This window comes from Acanthopagrus latus, chromosome 8 (assembly GCF_904848185.1).
Source record: "Acanthopagrus latus isolate v.2019 chromosome 8, fAcaLat1.1, whole genome shotgun sequence".
Classification (NCBI taxonomy): domain Eukaryota; kingdom Metazoa; phylum Chordata; class Actinopteri; order Spariformes; family Sparidae; genus Acanthopagrus; species Acanthopagrus latus.
In genome coordinates, this window is record NC_051046.1 from 5,120,561 (window position 1) to 5,137,117 (window position 16,557).

The following is a 16,557-nucleotide window of genomic DNA, read 5'->3' on the forward strand; positions in this document are numbered from 1 at the left end:
CTCTCAGGGGCCCCCGTCCTTCCGCAGCTTTTGGGGCGTAATATAAAACGGCTTGGGTGTATTGGTCCCTCAGTCCCAAAAGGTAAGCAAAGATCTGATTTTATTCATCACATTTGCCCCTGCGGCATGAAACCGAAACCTTAAGAAGAGTGGAGATGTGGAAATGTAGTTAGGGTAAAGCCATTTCAACTCACCCTGTCCTATCCTATCTATCTTGTTTTATATAGCCTTTCTAAAAAGTACACAAATATTTCAGCTGTCACAAAGATTTTTTAAGAATCTGTCATTTAATAAAAAAGAATATTGGTCTTGTATGGATGCTCAAATTGTTTTTTGAATCAGAGGATGAAGTGTGTTGTTTGTTTAAAAGGGATGAAGGATGAGGACTTGACACAGTGAACAAGGATTATCCCATTCCCCAAGTGGTCAACAGTCCTGTTTCCTAATGGAATCAGTGTCTTACAAGACGGTAAATATACACACTTATTTTTAAAAAGAGGGCCTTTTAGCCATAACAATATTTGTTTTGTGTTTTTTTTTTTTTCCTCTGGCAGTCTTCTCTAAGACCCCGATGCTCAAAAAAGGTTGCATTCCTCCACGGATCAATACTTCACTGATGTCCGGAGGAGTGCAATGGAAACCAGAGACCCTCCCTCCCCCCAGGGAGCACAGTTCTGCCTTTGGCACCAGGCTCCCTGATGACCCAGAGACCTGGCCCACAATTGACCTTAGAGCTCACCACCAGGCCAATTAGCACCGGCTCTCTCGAGGGCCTACCTATCTGCACATCTGATCGCAACGCCACAAAGTCAAGCTGATGCCTGACACTCATTCAGCATGTGACCTCAGAGAGTCCCCGGGTCCCCCGTGGCCTGTATCAGCACGTTGATATGGTCTAAACAGTATAATCATGTTTAGGAATAATCATGTCTACATCACTTGCATATATGATGATATGAAATACATGATGATGATAAAAAAGAGGTTCACTGTCACTCTGCTTGGCAAGGTGTAGGCTAAGATCATATTGTGACATCAACAGCTTTGAGTAATGACATGACATCCTTGATAATTCACTGACATGGTGCATCGAACTGCTGCACTCAACACTGATTAATATTGACACAGTAGCATTGATACTGGACTGATACAGTGCATGTCAAGAAGCCGTTATGTCTTTTGGCTGTACATTCAGGGAAATATCAAGCAATCATCCTGATGCTTAAAGTGAAATTAAGGCAGGTATATCTGTCAAAAAAAGGACACTTGTTTTTAATTCAGGGATGTAATTTAACACCATGGAACACCTCTACCAAAAATGTACCCGTGTCACCTTTGAAAAACTGTGAAGTAACTACATAAAATATGTCATTGCAGAAAACTAGAAGAGTCTTTCTGGACTTTTGGTGCGGATTATAATATTCCGGCTCCTGTTAGTCATGCTGTTGCCCCAGCTAGGAGCAGTGTGTCACACACTGTCACACGGTACAGTTGCAGGGGCTGTGTATGTGATGCAACTGAACTTTTGCCCGGAGGCCCTCGTGGCTGACGTGCTTTCAGAAAAAATAGTTTGGATGCAGTTAAATTTAATTCACCCAGGCACGCACAGTCACACACATCTTGCTGTAAATTGACAGTTTAGCCAACAGGTGAAATAAAGAAGTGAATCAGTCTTGATGTTAAGGAAGCAATCTATACGTTGTACTGAAGTGCAGTAATTTCAGACTTTTCAATAAAGAGTAAAACAGACACTGTGGATATTCAAAAGAACAATATTTGAATTTTTTTTTTTTTTACGTATGACTGCAGCGCTGTCATTGACAATCTCTCAGCCGACCAGTCTCTTGGCAGGCACAAATGAGCAGCAACATCTTGTTTTCATCTATGTAGAGGCTTTTTTTCCTCAGCGGTCACTGTGCACTGAGTCAAGAGCGGGAGACGGCAGTAACCTGTCAGCCAGAAATGAGCAGCAGGCAGCAGCGTGTGTTTAAAGCCTATAAGCTAGTTCACTTTGAACAGCAGCATGCTGCATTGAAGTACTCCGCCCACTCAGGCACCATGTTGGTGCACAATAAATCATCAGAAACACACCAAAGTCTTCTTCTGTTGTGGCTGAACTTAGTTTTCACATTGTGTCCTTAGCTCACCATTCGCTGCCACGCTGCCTGACCATTTGCAAATCAGCCTCATGTTTTGTCTTGTTTTTTTCCGAGACAGAGTTGAGAAGATTGACACAACTCAATATGATGTCAGCCTACCGTTGCATTTTACTAATTACATGTCAGGTTGTTTTATATGGTGAACACATAAGTCTCATCTTTGCTGTTAAATTATGGGAACGGCTGCATCTGGTCCCCCGTAAAATAACCGCTCCCCTGGGTGGCAGGGTGAGTTGCCAGTTTCCATTTAGAGGTGCTTGTGTGGGTAGATTTTCCTTTTGGCTGGCTAGCTGCTTGACATCAGAGTGGTAGTGATCCTTTCATCTAATTTTGTCAAAGAAACGTGATTAAACCGAAGTTTTAATTAATCAAACCCTATTTATGTAACAATTAAATGTGCGTTTTGATTCTGTAATTCTCATGTGGTAGTTTTCCTAACTGATTGGTCATTTTACACACGCTTTGTAAGGCCGACTGTCTTAAGTTTCCTTATAAAAAAAAAAAAAAAACCTTTGCTCATTCTTGGCAGCATTTCTGGTTGTGTTTGCTGCCCTCACTTGTGTCATTTCGAATGGAACATTGGACTTATTTTTATAGGCAATACCTCTTATCTACCTTATTCTTGCCATTAGGAGGTTAACCACAGGTGTTGCTAACCCAGAAACAATTCTACAGGATATTAAGTTTCATAGAACAGATGATATTAACACAAACAGAGCTCTAATACTGAAAGCTGCATGGCATCGTAAGAGCACGTGTCAGACTTTTTCTCCACTGAATATAAGGGTTACACAAACCAGAGAGCAGACCCACATGCTAATGACGCGGTCAAATTGATCATCCTGTTGTGCCAATAAGGCTAATCCCCCAGGGCCTCCCTTCACCTGTTGTTAACAACATTCTCTGAGGGGATTCTGTCAAGTGCTGACAGAGAGGAAAAACATATGGCCGCCTTCATCTGTTAAAGCCGCATGAGAAGAATCCCTAGGAGGCTAGTTTGACCCTCTCCAGCAGTCTTTAAACCACAAATTAAACAGAAATTGTTTTCTTACCCGAAGCCAGAGCGCCTCCCCGATGTCTTCATGCCTAAAGGGGGAAAACGGACGTCAGTTCAAGGCGAGGGGGAACAAAACACTCGAAAGAACGACATAAATGATTAACAGAGCGCTCAGCAGCTGTCACTGAAAGATGAGATCATATCATTTTCAACACCCACCCAACAGCTAATGATCTAATTTGATCTTGTTCTTTTTTTTTTTTTACTTTTCTTATTGGTTCAAATCATTAGCGGTTGGAGTGTCACAGCTTTTTAACAAAATGATGCTGATCACAGACGCGAGGTTTTGGAATTAACGGCAATCAGTATTTCTACACGATCTGCTTCCTCCTTGAAGTGACCCTGCCATCCTCCTCTTCCTCTGGTGATCTGCATTCACTGCTTTAAGACAGATGTACGCAGAGCGCAGAGGTTGTTTGACGGCTGATGGTTGCCTGTGGGCTGTATAGTTCTAGTGGTGCTTTTTTAGCTGTTTGAAGTGTGCTGCTTATGTGAGAGATGAAAAATTCATGAAAATAATTGAGAGTAAGGGCCCTCTCTCTCCCGTGCAAAGGTTAGTGTGAAAACAGTAAAGACACATCCCACACCAGCCGGCACAGGTCTTCTGCTTGTGTCCTGTTTTTTTTTTTTACTGCACCTTTCATGGAGGAAAGGAGCTATTTCCTGAAGGATATCAGGAATTTAACAGACGTGCACAAACACATATCAACGTGAAGTCAGAGGCATCCCACTCACTCTCTTTATATCCAGGCTGTCAACTATTCTAAACCTTCACGCAACGCATAATTTGCTGCAAATTTAACCTCAGCTGTCAAAACAGTTGTGGTGTACTTATTTGAGATCAGACTTGACACAACAGTTTATAACTTGGCAGCTTTAAGGGTCCAATCTGTAGGGCAGTTGATTATTGCGTCTCATTCCCGACGCATCTGGGTTGATCGGTTCGAGTCGGTATTTGTCGAGTCAGGAATGACACTCAAAATCAAATTGGACCTTTGTTGCAGGGTATGCAGTTTCTGCTGCGAGGGGGTCTCTCACTCAAAACGATGAAAACAAAAGAGGTAGTTGGACGATACCGTGATGTAGCGTGGGATCATGGGAGCTGACTTTTAACAACCAATGATCTGTCACTAGATCTGAAGTTTGATGCAGGTTACGCTGACGTATTTTGGGATTCACATTGGAAATTATAGGCAGGCGACCAAATTAAACACACCATTACCTTGTACAGAATTACAGATTTCTTGGGGTTTGGGATAAATAGATAACACAACAAAGTCTCTAAAAAGCAAGTAACTAGTAATTTTTACACATTTGAATGCAGAAGTATCTTTAATGTATATTGTGGTGTTTTTCACCACCACACAACTGCTTAATGAATAATGCAACAAATATGCAGGGATAATGTACAATTTGGTGTATCTTCTGTTCTCTACTGCCTAGGAACAGTTTACTTGTTCACACCCAAATTGTTTTACCAAATCGTAGAGAAATTGCCCCCAAAAGATCCATGTAAATAAAATTGGGAGTGAATAGACATGGGGTTGTGGAAATTGGGCTGGCAAGGTAATCAGAGGCGGACAGAAGACACCAATAACTCCTCCAGGAAGGAACCAACCACTTCCAATGGCACTTCTTATTTCCATTCTCCACGCTCTGAAATCCTGTCAACTCTCTCTCAGACAGACAGCAGCTGCATTTCACGCTGTTCTTTGTACAACTGAGAGTTGCCCACTCACTCTATACAAAACAGGGTTGGTTGCATGCGGCAGTTAACTGTGCTGTGGTTATATATGTTTTCTTGTTTACCCATAGCTGAGATGTAAAAGATCTCCAAAGTCTTGTAATTCTATATGTGTGTGAGATGAATGTAATATAAAAAGGCTAAACAACAATGGCTTTAAGGCTTCTGCAGAGAAATGTACTTTGGTTCGGGTATTTTGGACTCTAATCATATAAAATGCAACATTGTTGGCCTACAAAGGTGAAAAAGAGCTCACTCCTGCCCTTTAGACCAGCAAGTGCATCCCTCTCCACCACTGCTGCTTGACTCCTAATTTCCTGCCCTGGCCCTGGTCAGTGTTACACTCTCACTTGACTCTTCACCTTCCTGGCACCCAGACAGAACACGGACCTACCTGACTGTACTACTCCGTCGAATTTTAAAACAGTATCCTCTACCCTCGGTACACATCTCAGAACATCTCTTCGCTGAATGATGCGATCACAACAATAGACCTTTCGAGCTTTGTCACTCTTTACTGAAGCTGCGTGTGCTTTTGATAATCTGGGAACAAAACATGTTGACAGTTGCAGGCACTCCTAATGTGGTAATTACTGCCCGCCTTAAATATAATGAAAACGTACTTTGGTCAAGCAGCTGCATCAGCAGGGTGTCTGAAACAGCAGTCGGTAGCAGCAATCTGTCGTGTGGCCCGACTGTTAAATAACAGTTACATTGTAAATGTAAATGACCTTCCTGTTGCCCAAAAGTAATATAAACACATACTTTCAGGATGGAAAAAATGTGCAACAAATCACAGAGTGACTGTACAATATTGGCAACCATGTCTTCCTTCACTTTAGAGAAATATATTGTTATTAATATTATTATTCATAACAAATTTATATCACATTTTAAACATGGCTGTAAGCTCATAAGACTTTGCACAGTCACATCATGCATGATGGAAAGATCGAAAGTCCCGGCTGCTAGTTTGGTATGTGGTATGTGTATCACACCTTGATCTAGAAAAAAAGAAAAATGTTCAGTGCCATGACCTAAACCCAACAGGAAGTTGTCCATCTTGAGACAATGAAGTTAGTTAAGTTACTAGAAAATGTAGTTTTTATTAAATGGTAAGTGTATTCCAGTGATGCAAGAAATTGCTGTAACTCCACAGTGCAAGGTTGAACCTCAAACTTCATACATTGGTAACAGTCTCAGCTTTAACACATTTACATGCCAACAAATCAAATCCCTCCTCCTAACTTCCTGACCAGATCCATCTCAAATATGATCTGGAGAGCCAAAAAACCTTGACGATGTTATATGATGAAAATAGTGAGTTTTCATCGAAAGCTGTTGCTGTTAACGTTTTATTTGCCATGAAACAGGAAGTTTCTGTAACTGTGTAAATGACCAGATCTTCCCCAAATTTCACATATTTGAAACATAAAAGCGCCCCAGCCCGGACACATCTACGAGCTAAATGGGTGTTGCGGTCAGTGCACCACGGACAGGCGACAGGAAGTGTGCCTTTAGAGACAACATTTGATCAGCATGAAATTGTCATGATAGGGTGCCTGTTCTCAAGTGCCACATAGTGAACACAGGAAGTGACACTGAACTCCTCTGAGCAGGGTCCAGAACTCATGAAAATTCAGAGGCCTGTTGAACCGGCGCATCAGCGTGCACAGGGCTGCTTCCACCTTTGATTTTGTTTTGATTTACCTGCAATATTTTGATGCCATAAAAGACTAGTTATACAATATTTTCAATTAGTGTTTGTTTGTATTAAACTGTGCAGTTTCACCCAGCTTTAGGTTATCACGCCAACAGTGTTACAGCAATGATGGGATTTGTCCTTTGTGTGTATTTCTGTTTAATTCATGTATTGATTTATTTTTTTGTAGTTGCAAACATGGCTTGTGACTTTCAGGGTATATTGCATTATTCTTGTTTGATGATTGCAGAGCAAGGCCTTACAACAGGGATGTCAAAGACACACACGGAGTCCGAACCCCGCCCACTGCTGATGTTATCTGAATACAAACACAATTGCTGGGATGCTAATAAAAACTCCCTCATAACAGCTATGTAGGATGAATTTCACCTCGTGTGATGTTTACTCTGTGTCTCCAGATTTTCATGGATCAAAGAATGAGTCTGGCCATTCAAGTACTCATTTTTGGCTTTAATCCTCCTCAGAAAGAGCCCTTTAAAGTGCAGCATTGTGTTGCATTGATCATGGGACTACTGCCTTCTGAAAAGATAAAAAGAACAGGTCTTCATTTCAGAGAAGCGATTGAGATGGAAACCTCAGCCCCCCCCTTCATCTGCTCTTTATATCAGTGCACCAATGCACTCACATCAGTTGGAACAATAAGGGACATTTAAGGCCTTGTTCAGACTTTCTGTCCTGTGGTCAGATTGATCAGCTTGAAGCAGATTGCCTTTAATACGGGGCACCACAGTGTGAATCAAACACATCTCAATTGACCAGTTGTGATTGTATTTCATTGTCCTTCATCATCCCTTTTGTGTTAAATCTTCAAAGAGGTCAAAGACGCATTTGCCTTTGGACCACAACACAATGGCTTCGAACAGTTATGATTATGCCCCAGCTAAAGACACACTCTTGGACAAAGAAGTGCAATTATTGCAATATATATTTTACCTGCTGTATTTCAAAGCCATAAAGTGAAGCAAACAGACACAATATAAAATCAACACCTCTAATCAACTAAGGATGCTTAGCTACAGGCTACACGTGTCTGTATGAAGAGCAGCACATCAGCATTTGATATGATATGATATTATAATGTTTTTTTGTTTTTTTCTCTATCCTTACTTTCATGAGCCAAGACACCTTGTGAGTCTGTGTGTATGTGTGCCACGTCATGTGTTATAGGTTCCTTGGGATCACCATCACCAAGAACCTATTTTGGTCATCACAGATCACCACCCTGGTTAAAAAAAGGCACAGAAAAGTCTCTACTTCCTATGTAAACACAGTAAGGCTAGATTCCAGAGCAAGATTAGGGTCAACTATTACAGAGAAGGAGGAAATATAACAAACTGGCATGGTTCGCGCAAGATTCAGAACAGGAAGGCTCAAAGCTGTGGTTGGCTCTAATGTTTTTTTATTCAGCCATTGGAAGACTGTTGCTGAGTTCAACACCAATCCTACTTGAGTCAGTAGCTCTTTGACATAGAAAATGTGCCACATTTGCAGCCAGGTAAAGGCTGCAATCTGCTGCCTTGTCTATCTAAAAGGGAGGTATAATATTCCTTCCTTTCAAAATAGCCACCACTGTTTCCTGGTTTTAAAACTCCTGGCTCTGGGTTGCACAACAATGCACGTCATCGACACCTCCGTCCATCTCACGCAATTGCCGGCACATTGACGACTTGGGTTTATATAGCAATGGAGGTGTACCCTCCGAGGCGTCATACTGGTGGACCAAAACAGGCCCCCAATATATCGCCCTCTGTCTAAATTTGTGGACCTAGCCACAAAAGGACAGCCAGATTGGCAGCTTGCTGCCCAGTATAAAAACGGCTAGCAAAAAAAGGACATTGGGCAGCGATTCTAGGCATCTGATCCTGTCTACACAAACATTTGCCAATACATCAGCTGTTGCCTCAGATTGTTTATCACCACTGTGTACCACACACACAACACTGAGAGATGATAGGCATTAGACTAATGTCCCTGCTGTGATACAAGGCCCACTCTTTGTGAAGGGGCCACAGTCCCAAAATGGTCCACAGCTATATCACTGACATTTTCCCCCAATACATACTAGATACATTTGGGGTGCAGTCACAAAAGCATTGTGATCAGATCTGGATAGATGCATTGTGTGCCAAGTTAACAATACGGTCCAAAAGATAGCTTTTTCACTATCAGACAGACATCAAATAGTTCCGAGGTGGGGGAGGAGACACAAAGCATTTCTCTCGGTGGAAAATTGAAAAGCTTTTATTAAGTGGCTCTCACTTGTTAAATGCTTATTCTCCTTTTTTTTCTTTCATTTGTCTTCTTTGAAGAAGAACCTCCTTTGTAAGTACCCTCAACAGTGTTTCGCTTTGTTCTGCGTGCTCTTCCTGGGAATGTTGACATATGTAAAGAGGCTAATGGGTGTACCAGTCATCCAGGCAGGCACGGTGCTTTATGCTTTGATGTAAACATTTGAAATGTCAAACCGGTCCGTAGCCCGGCGTGGGTAAGCTCCGACACAAATAGGACTGTCAATCCTTTTTTTCTTTGTGTGGCGTGTGCGTGTATTAATCTGAGAGACATGCCTCTGCCTTGTTGTGGGTTTGTTTACTTTATCACCAATACACAAGGAGCCCATGCCGCTGTCGTGCAGCTCTGCCACTGCCCATAGTTATCCCTGTTCACTTCTTATCAAAGTTCCCTGAGGTGTGACACCAAACTATTCTCCTTTCCACTAATAACCCTCCACTTTTGTCTTCATCATTCTTGCATGAAATTGGCTATTAGATGGTTCTCCAGGACAGATACAGAGACTTAATACTTTAATACATGGCCCTGTGCACTAGAATATGCGCTGGGAAAAATGCTGAAAATGTGAATGCCTTCGGTGGCAAAACTCCTGACCTGAGTGAGGACACACAAACGTATACATGCACAGGAGGATGAGAGAAAGAGGGAGAAACGGAGGGAGAGCAGTAAACAGCTTCCTGTGATGTGTCTTAAAACCCCATAAAATGGCTTCAAATCACGGCAGGGACACGTTAAGGAGAGAAGATGTCTTTTCAGTTTGATTTACTTTGAAGCCATCGCTTATCCCTGTGTGATGATTACCATGGGTCTTTGCAGCCCCCGACCTCACCCCAATCGCGTTAGCACAATCAAATTTCTGGGCACTATTCGGGTTGCCACAAGCCAGCTACCTAATCACGAAACAGAGAGAGAGAGAGGGGAAGAATTATCTATGAGAACTTGGCTGCTAGAAACCCACATACTGGGTCAATCATCATTATCAAAGCCTGTCCTTCTGGTCTCACCAGAGATTATAAAAAAATAAAATTAAAAAAAACGGGTTGATGAACGGGCATCAGAAGAGAGAAAACAAAAGCAAAAAAAGTCTGAGTGTGCCTTTGAAAGTTCAAAAGATGGATATAAATTGCTGCCTTCAAAACATGTCTTGCTTCAGTTCTCTTCCCGCGTCGCATCAAAGCAAAGTGATTATTTAGTAACGTACACACAGTGACAAAATGGCAGTGCCGCTCGCGGTTGACGGTCCGTCAATAGGAGCTTTTTGAGAGGTAAGTACCACACTCAGAGTGGGAGTTTGAGTCTGTATCCTCTGCAACGGCTGTGATATAGAATGACTTCATCTTTTACTGCAGAAGTTATGAGCATCGCCTGTAGCTGTGGGAGACAATCCGCTTCACTCGAAATATGAGAAACATATTCCAGAGGGTAAAAAAAGAAAGTTACAATTCTGACTGCGTCTCTTTAACCTGCCATTCCTTTTATTCGTTCCCATATGGAACTAGTGTAATGTACTTTTTTAATGCACTCGTGGAGCTGCAAAAAAGGTTAAATATACAGTCGGTGCATGTGTGTGACTGCAATCACACTGCCAACTTAAACCCAGAATCTCCTCTTTCAATTCAATACCACTTCCCACTCAGGTTTCTCCATTTCCTTTCCTTTGGTTTTATGGAAATAGGACACTTGTCCCCCCACTATTGTCACATAAGATATTGAGATAAATATGGAGCATGCACTTGAACGAATGCATAAGATTCCCTATTGTGCACTGCCGTATTATGCTTGGCACCATGTACACCTGGAGCCCCGAAACCACTAAAGCATGCTCACACAGTTGGAACATCCGCTTTGTTTTTCAAATAGGAGGTGTAATGCTCGCTGATATTTGAGGCTCACTGTCCATAATGCTTACAGTGCACTTGTTGGCAGGAAGTGTGTGTTTTTTAGCAGAAAATGTATTCCTACCATATATACAGTAAGTTCACATGAACTGCAGTATTCCTGTAACATTGATAAGGACAATAGACAAGACGGTTCACGCAACCATCCTGTGACATTAAAGCTCCATTCATCAATGCTTGCATTACAAAGTGCCTGTAATGTGAAGTAGCTGAAAACATTTTTATCCTCTTTTATATCTTCAGTTTGGTTTTGTTGGACACAAGAACCAAACACGATAAATGCTAAACCTGTATTCTAATTTAAGAATGTTCAGTTTTCTATATTTTAACTGGGACTTTCTGATGTCTACTCCATGTGTTTCACTGCAAAGAGCTTTGTGATGGCAAACTATGTTATTTTTGGCTGGTGTTAAATTCTGGCTTCTTTATTAACGTCAAAAAGAATTACGTGTAACGTTAAATATATATTATGTATACATATATAAATAAATTCAATGTGTTTTTTAACCAAGAAATGAAGCTGACAGTACATTTTTTCAGCCCTGAGTCATTCTGCAGGTATTCTATGTGTACAACCCAAAAAAGTGGAAAAAAAAAAAAAATCTTCCCCAGTAAAGTAGGCCATCCTGACTGTACAGCCTGGGAAGCAAAACCCAGGGCAAAAAAAAATGCCATGCTGCTCCTGCTCGTTAAGCATGCTGCTTTGAGCACAAGGCAATAACTGAAGCTGGCCCAGATGAGTGTATCAACATTTTATATCAACTCAGATCTTCTTTCCTCTGGATGACAGTGAGAGAGAGACTGCTAAGAGAGATTTTAGTATGAAAGTCAACCTAAGTGTGGGAGAGATCCACCAGAGGACTGTGTGGTGCAGTCACCCCACTCAGTACATTTCCATGTGCACTGAAGTGGAGCTACGGCCATGGCGTGATTAGGCCATTTAATTGGACTACTGCCATTGTTCCAGTATACAAGCACCAGAATCCATTTATTGACAGAAGTATGTCCGACTCTACTATGGTAGGTGGCGATATGCACTGTTTCAGCTAGTTGCTACAGGACCTTCATCCGGTTGACACATTACATCACATACCAAACAAGTTAAGAAGGCAAATGGTGAAATCATGGATGTCTATTTCAAGGCTTTACATTACATTATATATATATATATATATATATATATATATATATATATATATATATATATATATATATATATATATATATATATATATATATATATATATATATATATATATATATATATATATATATATATATATATATATAGCATTAATACCTTGGTTTTTCCCAGAATCCTGCAATGGATTTATGCCACAGACGACTTCCGGGTCAATGGAGGATTGTCGTGCATGCAAAGAACGCCGAGGCCAGTCCAGGTCCAACCAAGGATTATACATGAAAGAGTAAATCGACTTCTATCCACATTATATTGGCGTGTTAGTCCGAATTTGAGAAATTGTATTCACTTTGATTTTAATCAGACTGACACGTGTTCATGGACTTTAAAAGTTTAAATTTGAACATCATGTAAACGTATTTCACCAAATATGCTTTTGACTGTAAATTGGGTGCTCAACATTAAACAGCATACAGACAATGTTTTGTTGAAAATTTTAACATATGGCGAGCTTGGTGGAGATTGAAATAAAGTGAAAAGACAGAAAAATGTCCACATACTGTACATATGTGATCAGAAATGAACACCACCGTTGCTGTATTTCTGCTGGATGTGTACAAAGGCAACTGTTCACTAGGCCCGTAAAACTATGTCATGCATTCATGTAATTTATGCAAGTAGTCAAAATACATATTGCACATTTAAACATAGTTCTAGGTCATATCCAATCAATGTAGGTTTGATCAAACTGAAATATGGAGGACTGACATTTGCTTTATGTAATACCTTAACTCGATTTGAGGTCTTTACTTGGCAGTTTTTGACGAATACAGAACATATTTCAAGCAACTGCTTTAAATACTCTAAACACATTTGATATTGAACTTCCTCACGAACAGAGCCCAGCCACTTCAGACTGGCAGTCACACCTCCCCTACTTTAGTGCTCAACACTTTAACTCCCCAGGGCTGTTTGCTCAGCCTCCCCCTGTTCACGCTGTGCACCCATGACTGCACTCCCAGACACTGAGAGAATGCTCTGGTGAGGTATGCAGACAATGATGAGGCTCTACTTTTTTATGGAAACTCAAGACGGCTACATTTCAGAGCCAGATTCTTGTCAGTTTTTTTGACAAGACAGCAATAGAAAGCATCCTGACTTGAAACACTGCAAGCTGGCATGGTTCGTGCACGGCCCAGAACAGGAAGGTTCTCCAGCTGGTGTCTAGAACACCACTGGTACCCATCGACTGAGCAAGAGTGACATCTGTGAAGTGAGATGCCTGCACAGAGCACAAAGGTTATTAAAAGGCAACACCCACCGCAGCAACAGGCTGATCACCCTGCTGCCATCTGGCAAAAGATACAGAAATATCCACTGCCATACCACCAGACTACAGAGAAGTTCATTCCTGAATCCACCCTCTGCAATCTCTGTTTGCTTTGTTTTATTTTTCTCCCTTTTTGTGTAAAGGAAATTAATCTAAGTCTTATTTTTCCATATATATACAGTATATGTATATATATATATTTATATATATATATATAGATATTTATATATATTTATATGTGTAGACACATGACAATGGAAGCCGTAATTGTATTAATCCCTGGCATTTGTTTCTAAATGTCACCTTGGTGATGCTCCTGTGCCGCCTTGTATTTGTGAAGACGTGGGCTCAGGGGAAATCTGCGAGTATATACTGAGGACAATATTTGGCAAGAGAGACATCTGACAATCCTCCAGCACTAAACCTGTCACACTGTCAAAGCACCAGCGCAACTCCCCTATCTCCAGGCACCGAGCACCGGCCAAGAGCGAGACTACAAAAAAATACATATTTATTAGTTCCTGTGAAATATAAAAGCACAGAACTATACAACTTAAGATATTCTGTTCCCCGTGAGTCTGGTGGGGGGGGTGAGTAAGCAGTAACCCCATTTTGAAGAGAACAGTGAGGCAGAGGAATACATGCAGTACAGCAGCTCGATGGAGATCGTTTGTTTGAATTAATGAAACCCTGCCATGGGTACGCCCATGTTAAATCATTTATAAAAAGCATCCTCTCGTTCAGTATGCGTGCATGTGATACAGGCTCTTACCTTGGTGGCTCAAAGGCCACCTTTCATTACCGCGCCTTTGTCATCCGAGGATGAGCAACGAGACCTAACTCTACCAGGGCAACATTTAAAATATTAATATGTCTCAGAGCGGGAATGGACAACTGGGGATGAGAATTGGGAATAAATGATGTGGGTTAAACTTGTAGGTGCTTTTATTCCCTAATTCATGACAGTGGTTAAAATGTAGTGCAGCTCTTACCATTTAATACTGTGTACCACGCACGGTGTGTCTTAAATTGTTTTTTATGGTCATATTGCATCAATTTTCTCTCATTAACTTAAAACCACCACTGAATTAAGAACACAGCGTGATGTGCATGTAAGATGCACCATAGCATGTTTATGTGTATCAGATGTAGCAGTTCATAGTGTATGCAAAAGGTCAAGGTGGAAAGGACACGAGGCTGAGAGAGATGAATCATTTGACTTTCCTCACTGAAGCCTGCGTCTTTATATTTCGTCTCATCCGCTGAATCTTGGATGGTGCACAGAGATGAGATGAGATAATAATGCATGGTCACAGTTTATGAGGGAACACACGTTAACAATGAACTAGTTGCTTATTTGCATGTTTATAAGTGGCATACTTGCTCTGTAATAGTCATTATGAGTACAATCTTTATAAATCTTAAGTCTTTATTAGCCTCTATCTATTATCATGACTCTGCATTCTATATTGTATATTCTATATTCTACTGGGCTATCAAAGTTATGTTCAGCCTGGGCCTTATAACATTGAATATTCATTCTAGCGTATTAAAACTTTAAAATCTGGTCTATTCTTATGTAATAGCACAGTTTTAATTTAAAGTCTTTCTGACTCTAAAGTGAGATTCTAACAGCATTAAGTTGAATGTTCACGAGGGAAACCTCTTCGTTAATGGCCTAACTGTGCTTATAAAGCATTAAGACGTGTTTTATAGAATAATATAAAGCCAAAATCCTGCTAATGTGCATGTTAAGAGGCAACTAGTGTGTGGTTCCTTAATATCAAGAGCCTCAAAATATATTTTTCAGACAAAAGGTGGTACACGATTTATATTTTGTGACATTTTCTTCGGCTGCATCGCCACAGTTTAGAATAGTCACAGTTGAGGAACACCCAGGGAGTTTGTTTACAGTTTTTGCCTGTTGTGAAATTATTCCCATTTAATTAAAATTACTGAATAGCGTGAGGGTTGAAATAACATTATGGTCTGTCCACCACACTTCAAGACTAAAACACTCTGGACACAGCTAATAGGCCCTATCCTTTATCAGAAGGCGCCACCTGAGAAATTGCTACCTGGGGGTGACATTTAGCATCATACGCCGGCTGATGAAAGGATGGAAAGTCCGAGCATCAGCATGTTGGGTCCTCAGCAGCACCTTCCGTCTGTTTCTCTGGTAATGCAATTTGCCTTTAATTTCCTAATGTTCCTCTAATCACCAGGCCGGGTGCACGAGGGCTAATAGAGGGGTCACAAGTTGAAGTCTGTCCCGAGGAATGGATTTAATGGGGAACAGAGAATGCAAACCGCATTATAAGACACAGCTGCTTCTGCCTCACAGCGAGCCCGGTCAGTGTCTGTTGCGGAGATACTGCGAGTGGTGCACATGTTGATGAGAATTCAAGTCAGGCTTCTTCTGCACGAGGGCAGAAAAGACTCCACAATAATATATGTTCAATCTGGATAATTGCATAACTTTTTAATTCTCATTCTTTTTATGACTCGCAGCAAGGACAGGAAGTAGCCAAAGGTTCTTTAATTTCTTCTTATGAGTGGCGTATTAGTGATGAATAATGGATGAATGAGAACGAGATGAGGATGTGTCCAAACAGTTACATGAAATACAAAAACAGCTGTTTTATGATCTCTAAAGTGAAGTGATTCGTCATGTCGTCTCATCTCATCTCGCCATCTGACTCTGAATCTTAAAGAACTTCACAAGACACGTGAAATTCCTGGATTTCAAGAGTCTTACGTTTCAGTCTCACAACGTAATGTGGGGTTAGGGTTCTTTTTTTTTTTTTTTTTATTCCCATTCACCGCTTTCCATCTCCCGAATCTTCAAACGTAGAAGTTTGCCTTACATATGCTTATGTATGCTAGATTTTTAGATCAATGGCGTGAAGCCCTGGAAGGAGAGAGATGGGGAAAACATCCGCTGTGAGGAACTAAAATAAGCAGCCAGACAGGCGCATCTGTTCAGTCGCATGCTTTTTTAAACCGCCTGCGCCCTAAACTAAAGGAATCTCATCGCAAGACACAAACAGAAAATATTTATTGGTGTTACTGTGAAGTCTTTGCACTTGTGGCATGTTTGTCTGTTTAATCATCTTGATTACTGCGTGTGAAGTGTCTGAGAGAATTAAACCCTCAGTTGCTGCGAGCGCTTCTTGCCTAAACGTGGTCTGTAAAGAGCACAGTCATTATCATGAA